Source organism: Pteropus medius, unplaced genomic scaffold, assembly GCF_902729225.1.
Source record: "Pteropus medius unplaced genomic scaffold, Ma_sr-lr_union100, whole genome shotgun sequence".
Taxonomy (NCBI): Eukaryota; Metazoa; Chordata; class Mammalia; order Chiroptera; family Pteropodidae; genus Pteropus; species Pteropus medius.
In genome coordinates, this window is record NW_024353788.1 from 202,043 (window position 1) to 210,120 (window position 8,078).

General features: G+C 38.9%; 1 pseudogene; it reads right to left on the reverse strand.

The window, feature by feature from the left end:
- Positions 1-4,077: 4,077 nt before the first annotated feature.
- LOC120593389 (ATP-dependent Clp protease ATP-binding subunit clpX-like, mitochondrial) lies at positions 4,078-6,717 on the reverse strand (annotated as a pseudogene).
- Between the last annotated feature and the right edge of the window lie 1,361 nt (positions 6,718-8,078).

An 8,078-nucleotide genomic window follows, 5' to 3' on the forward strand; every position in this document is an offset into this window, starting at 1 on the left:
AATGAACAAAGCAAAACAAAAGAAAACAAACAGAAACACAAGGACAAGGAAGCAATAGAAACACCAAGCTACCAGAAAGCAAAAGAGAAAATGGCTATAGAAAAGCTTCATATTTCAATAATCACCCGAAATATAACTGGACTGAACTCAACAATAAAAAGGCACAGAGTTGCAGAATGGATCAAAAAACAAAACCCAAATATATACTGCCTCCAAGAGACACATCTCAGTTCCAAAGACAAATATAGACTCAAAGAATAAAAGTGGAAAATGGTATTTCAAACAGATGGCATTCAGAGAAATGCAGGAATAGTGGTACTAATATTGGATGAAATATACTTTGAAATAAAAAAGTTAAAGAAAGGTACTGAAGGACCTTTTATAATGATAAAGGGAATCATGCACCAAGAAGACATAACATTTATTAATATCTATGCTCCCAATCAGGGATCCCCAAAATATATAAAGCAATTACTAACAGAACTAAAGGGAGAAACAGACCAACACACTATCATAGCAGGAGAACTAAATACCCCACTGTCAGATATGAATAGATCATGCAAACAGAAAATCAATAAGGAAATAATATCCTTAAATAATACATTACACCAACTGGACATACTTGACATTTGCAGAGCCTTTCATCACAAAACAGCTGCTTATATATTTTTCCCTAGTGCAAATGGAACATTCTCAAGGATTGACCACATACTGGGACACAGAGATAGCCTAAAAATATAAGAGGATTGAAATTATACCAACCATATTTTCTGATATAATGCCTTGAAGCTGGAGATCAACTGTAAAAAGAAAGTGGGAGGAACCACAAAGAGATGGAGATTAAACAACATGTTATTGAAGAATGACTAGGTAAGAGAAGAAATAAAAAGAGAGATCAAGAGATATATAGAAATGTTCAAAAATCCATAGCATTTCTAATGTCTAATAATGAAGTGTCAGAAAAAGAAGTGGGAAAAATAATTCCTTTTGCAATTGCAACAAAAAGAATAAAATATCCAGGAATAAACCTAATGAAACAAGTGAAGGATCTATATAATAAATTCTATAAGACCCTAATAAAAGAAATCGAAGAAGATACAAAGAAATGGAAAGATGTTCCGTGTTCTTGGATTGGAAGAATCGACATAATTAAAATGACCACATTACCTTAAGTATGATACAGATTTAATGTAATCCTCATCAAAATCTCATTGGCATTTTTTAAAGAAATGAAACAAAATATCATCAGATTTGTATGGAAACACGAAAGACACCAAATTGCCAAAGCTGTCCTGAGGAAAAAGAATGAGGCTGGAGGCATCACTCTGCCTGACTTTAAATTATACTACAAAGCGATAGTAATCAAAACGGCATGGTACTGACAGCAAAACAGACACACAGACCAGTAGAACAGAATTGAGAGTCCAAAAGTAAACCCATATTTATATGGGCAAATAATTTTTGACAAAAAAGCCAAAAACATACAGTGGAGAAAGAAAAGACTCTTCAATAAATAGTGCTGGGAAAACCATAAAGTCACCTGTAAAAGAATGAAAGTAGACTGTTGTCTATCACTACAAGCCAAAAGTAACTCAAAATGGATTAAGGACCTAAATATAAGACCTGAAACAATAAAATGCATAGAAGAAAACATAGGAACTAAACTCAATGACCCTAGACTTAAAGAGGATTTTATGAATTTGACCTCAAAAGCAAGGGAGGTAAAAGCAAAAATAAATGAATGGGACTACATCAATCTAACAGGCTTCTACTCAGCAAAAGAAATCGGCAACAAGGTAAAGAGACAAATAGGAAAATATATTTGCAAGCAACACCTCCAATAAGGGCCTAATATCCAAAATATACAAAGAACTCATACAACTCAATAACAACAAAAAAACAAATGATTCAATCAAAAAATGGGCACAGGACTTGACCAGACACTTCTCCCTGGAGGACATATAAATGGCCAATAAATATATGAAAAGATGCTCAACATAGCTAGCTATTCGGGAAATGCAAATCAAAACCACAATGAGATACCATTTCACACCTGTTAGAATAGCTATAATCAACAGGACAAGTAATAACAAATGTGGGAGAAGATGCAGAGAAAAAAGAACCCTTATACACTGCTGGTGGGACTGAAAATTGATACAGCCACTATGGAAAACAGTAGAAGTTCCTCAAAAAACTGAGAATTGATGTACCATATGATCCAGCAATCCCTCTACTGGGTATTTACCCCCAAAGATTTGAAAACCCATATCCAAAAAGATATTTGCACACCAGTGTTCATAGCAGCATTATTCACGGTGGACAGGACACAGAAGCAACCAAAGTGTCCTACAATAGATGATTGGCTAAAGAAGCTGTGGTACATATATACAATGGAATATTACTCAGCCATAAGAAGAGATGAAATACTGTCATTTGCGACAACATGGATGGACCTCGAGATAATCATGCTAAGCAAAATAAGCCAGACTGAAAAAGTTGAAAATCACATATCACTTATATGTAGACTATAAACCTAAAAGTAACAAAGGAACAGGACAAACAGAGACTCATGAACACAGACTATAGACTAGTGGTTACCAGAGGGTAGGGGGTGGGGGATGAGAGGGGAGGTAGATGGGGTATAACGGGTCAAATATAGGGGAATAGGGAGACGGTGGGGATCAAATATATGGTAGCTGAAGGAAACTGGACTTTGGGTGGTAAACACACAATAGAATATACAGATGTCAAATGATAATATACACCTGAAAATTATATAATTGTATTAACCAATGTTACCCTAATAAACTTAATTTTTAAAAAAATATATGGGAGGACCGAAAAAGGATGGCGTAGATGATAGAGGCTCTGTTCATCCCTCTGGCGACCAAATCAAACTTGTGACAGAAACAAGGAGCAGCAGCAAGGAAAAATCTCCTGGAAGTTAGATGAACAAGTCATATGGAGAAATCCAAGAACGCACCCTGCAACAGCAGAAGGTAGGACGGGGTGAGGATGTGGCGCTGCCCGGTCCCCAGTGCTGAGCGAGACAGAGGCTGTGGCAGCATCAGTGGCAGCGGCAGAACTCTCTTAATAAAGGGGCTACATCTGCAGGTGGATTTCCGCAGTGATGGACCTGCTCGCTCTGAGCACCAGTGCCAGTTTGGCTGCACACAGGGGGCACCAAGAACTTACAGGGAGACATTGTCTGAGTGAAAGCCAAGACGAGACTCGATCAGTACAGAAGTGCTGGTGGTATACATCATTCCCTGTTGAGTCCTCCCCGCTATCAGTGCGCTGGACCCAGCGCCGCCCTAGCTGCGATGTTATCAAGCTGGATAACAAAGGTCGCTCCGCCCAGAGGATTCCCTGAAACTCCGCCTACCCCAACTCGAGCCCCACCCAAGCCACATCCAGGTGTAGCCTCAGCGAGTCAGGTGCTCCTTATTGAAACTCACAATGGTGGAGGCAGCTGGCCTCGGTTCCTGGTCTGGCCTTTTGAGGCAACTATAAGCACAGCATCTGTGGATTGCTTGCGGAATCTTAGCAGGTGGTGCTGGAGAGGTAGAGCCTTGGGCTAAGTTTGGCCTGCAGATGAATCCCTCTCAGGACTGTGCATTTGGATACCTACTTCACAAATCCACACTAATAAGACCGGGAGCTTTGCTTAGGACATAGAATCAAACACAAAAAGGCAGCCAAAATGGGAAGACAAAGAAGCAGAAACCATGTGAGAGAACAGAACAGGGATCCAGATATAATGGAGTCAAGTAATCTAACAGATGCAGAGTTCAAAACACTGGTTATAAAGATGCTCAATGAACTTTTAGGACGTGTAGATAAATTCAGTGAGAACTTCAACAAAGAGATTAAAAACATAAAAATGGAAATAGAAGTTGTAAAAGGAGACCAGTCTGAAATGGAGAACACATTATCTGAGATGAGAAGTATATTAAATGGAATAAACAAAGGAATAAACAAAGTGAATAAAGAAGAGGAAACAAGAAGCAAACAGCAAAAAAAAATCTCCTGGGATCTAGATGAACAAGCCATACAACTAGAGAGAGAAATAAGAAATCACCCTGCAACAGAAGGAGTATCCTTGTCTGGAAAGAAAAGAAAAGAAAAGAAAAACACCAAGAGAAAAGCAGTTAGTTACCCAAAAGGGATCAGCTGATTTCTCAACAGAACTTTGCAAGCCAGAAGGGATTGGCAGGAAATATTCAAAATGAGGATAAGCAAGGATTTACAACCAAAATTACTCTATCCAGCAAAGGTTTCATTTAGAATCAAAAGACAGAAAAAGAGCTTCCCAGACAAGAAAAAAAACTAAAGGAGTTGATCATCATCAAGCCAATGTTACAGGAAATGTTAGAGGGACTTCTTTAAGAAGAAGGAAAAAGAAAAATGAAAGATCAAAAATATGAATAATAAAATGACAATAACTACATATCTAGCAACAATTACTTTAAATGTACATGGATTCAATGCTCCAATCAAAAGATAGGGTGACTGAATGGATAAGAAAACGAGCCCCTTACATATGCTGCCTACAAGAGACTCACTTCAGATCAAAAGACACACACAGACTAAAAGTAAAAGGATGAAGAAAAATGTTTCATGAAAATGAGAAAAAACAAAAACAAGCTAGGGTGGCAATACTTATACCAGACAAAATAGACTTTAAAATAAAGGGCTTTAAAACAAGAGACAAAGAAGGATCTGGAAATTTTACTTCTGGGTATTTCTCTGAAGAAACCCAAAATACTACTTTGAAGGGACATGTGAATCCATATGTCCATTGCAGCATTATTTACAATAACCAAAATATGAAGGTCACCTGGGCATTCATCAATAGATGAATGGATAAAGAAGAGGCAGTACATATATACAATGGAATATTACTCAGCCATAAAATAGAATAAAACCTTGCCATCTGCAACAACATGGATGGGCCTAGAGGTTATTGTGCTGAGTGGAGTAAGTCAGACAGAGAGAGACAAATGTCATATGTGCGATCTAGAGAACAGGATAAACAAATAACAGAAACAAGGTCATAGATACACAGAGCATTTTGAAGGTTGTCAGATTGGGGATGAGAGAGTTAAATGAAAGGGGAGAGGATTAAGAGGTACAAATTGGTAGTTACAAAGTAGTCACGGGATGTAAATTATAGCATGGGGATATAGTCAGCAGTATTATAATAACTATGTACGGTATCAGATGAGTACTGGTTTTATCAGGGTAATCATAAGTTATATAAATGTCTAATCAATGTATTGTACACCTGAAACTAATATAATATTGTATGTCAACTGTAATTAAAAAGTAAAAAAAAAAATTAAAAAAACCTTGTACTGTTTTTCCACATAGCTTGCAGGAATTCTTTTTTGGAATGTTGGCTATCATGCCTCCTAGTAGTTTTAATAAGACTTGCTTAATGCTTATTTTGCCTATATCCATAAATGATGAATGCCTGGCACAATGCCAATCTTATTTACTTCATCCAGAAAGACAATTCCTTGTGTGCTTTTTCTACATTATAATTGGCACCTTGGAGCAGTTTGGCAATCACAGATTCAATATCTTCACCTATATATCCAGCCTGAGTCAAAGTAGTACAGTCACAGATAGCAAAAGAGACTTCAAGGCATTTAGCTAGAGTTTGTGCCAGCAGAGTTTTACCCGACCTAGTTAGTGCGAGCAGCAAAATATTACTCTTTTCAAGTTTTATGTCATCATGGGAAGACTCCAACACTTCACCTTCTGAGGCACTTGTTGATTTACCTGCTGCTGCATTGACTGTCCTAAAGCATTACCATGTGGGCTAATTTCAGCAATCTGAAGTAATTTTGTAAATCTATACTCATCCTCCCGTCTTCTCTAGGTGTTAATGACATCTGCTTCTCAACCTCTGCTTGCTGTCTCACATTAGCTGGGCTATTATTAATTATATAGTCTCTTATGATTGTACACAGCAACTGAAAGCACCTTCTTAGCAAATAACTGGCCAACAACATACTTGTTGAAGTAGTCATAAATCTTGGACACAATGCTATATATATATATATATATATATATATATATATATATATATACACACACATACACACACAACACACACACACACACACACACACACATGTCTTACTGTTAAATTGTACACCTGAAACTTACTGGATTTTGTTAACCAATGTCACCATAATAAAAACTTTAAAAAAAAGAAGAAAAAAAATAAAGTTTCTTGGGGAGAGGAGGTATTTGCTGTTGGAATGCCAATTTTACAGCTTCTGCTGCTGATTCAGTTTCTTTATGCTTTTCTTTGAGTCTGCTTCAGATAGCACAAAAAACAATGATGACATTTCTTATACTTTACAAAATGGGTGGACAACACAAGGTCTCTACATGTGTACACAAGTCACCACGTTCAGGACAGCACAGCTGGTTTCCACTTTTCCCAGAATTCCCAGAGCCCAGTTTCTCACTGCTTCCCTCACTTGCTGATTTCTTATTTCCATCTCCAGAGCTATATTTACTTATCCCATCTTTTCAGGCAAAGTATGCTGGTGTTTCTGTAAAGGTTCTAAAAGGGGCTCTTCATAGAATCTGAGTTTCAAAAGTCTTAAGCCTTCCTAAAACAGGTGTATGAATGTGACAAGAAATACCTAAGCAGGGGAGAACAAGGAAATGATGAGCCACATAGTGACCGCTCTGCATCTACAAGCATTTTTTCTTTTTGCTATTCTGCAGCCAGACATCTCCGTGGGGCTTCTCCTTCTGCTGCTGTTGGGGTCTTAGCAGTCTGACTCCTACTCAAAGGGAGTGCTGAATTGGCTCACCTTCTGCCTACCCTAGGCCCAGTGCAGAGTTCGCCTGCCTGGCAGCCAGGCCTTGGTGCTCTTCGTGCCCCACTGCCATCTACCCAGCACAGTAGAAACCTAACCCTTATCCCTCCCTCCCCTCCTCCGTGTCCTTCACCTTTACCCTTGCCTACTCAGCCCTCAGTCATTATTCTTCAAATAAGTTCTCAATTTCTTGCTTTCTTTTCTAGTACTCTTATGATACAAATGTTGTTAAACTTGATGTTGTCCCAGAGATCCCTTAAAGTATCCTTATTTTTTCTTTTTGCTATTCTGTTTGGGTGTTTTCTGCTCCCTTATCTTCCGAATTGCTAATTTGATCTTCTGATTTATCTAATCTGTTTTGGATTCCTTCTAGTGTATGCTTCATTACAGTTATTGTATTCTTTATCTCTGACTGGTTCTTTTTATGATTTCTATACTTTTTTTATGCTTACCATCTCTTTGTTGAAGTTCTAAGTTTCTTGAGCATTCTTACAACCAGTGTTTTGAACTTTGTATCTGGTGTATAGCTTGCTTCAATTTCATTAAGTTCTTTTTCTGGAGTTTTGTCCTGTTCTTTCATTTGAGATATGTTTCTCCGTTTCCTCATTTTGGCTGCCTCTCTGTGTCTATTTTTGTGTATTAGGTAGATCTGTTACATCTCCCAGGCTTATCAGGGTGGCCTAATGTAGTAGGTGTCATATGGGGCACAGTCCCCCTGATGACTTCAGTCAGGTGTTCCAGGAGTGTCTCTTGTTCGTGTTGTATGTGTTCTGTTGTAGTTAAGCCTTGATTGCTGTTGGCCTGTCAGTGGGTGGGATTGACCCTCAGGCTGACTGGCTGTGAGGATTGGCCATGACCACAGCATACACACTGCTGTGTTAGGGCTGACCCCTAGAGTGGGATTTGCCCCAACAGGTCCTGTTGTCTGCTGAGACCACCCTTTGTGTCTTCCATTTTGGGGGCTAATTAAGTAGTGTCTTCTGTGGTCTGATTCTGGTCACCAGGTGTATTGGTCCTGGGATCTCTTGGGAGGGGCTCCATTGCAGGCCAAGTTCAGCCACTGCCCATGACCAGCCCAGGTCACCAGGTAGGAGCTACAAAGTGATCTGCAGTTGGTCACTGCTTGTGCCAGACCTGGAGGCATGTGGGAAAAGCCATGATGCAAACTGAGTCTGGTTGCTACCAGTACTTGGCCTGGGGCAGTTCAGCAAAAGGCACAGGACGCCCCAGGCC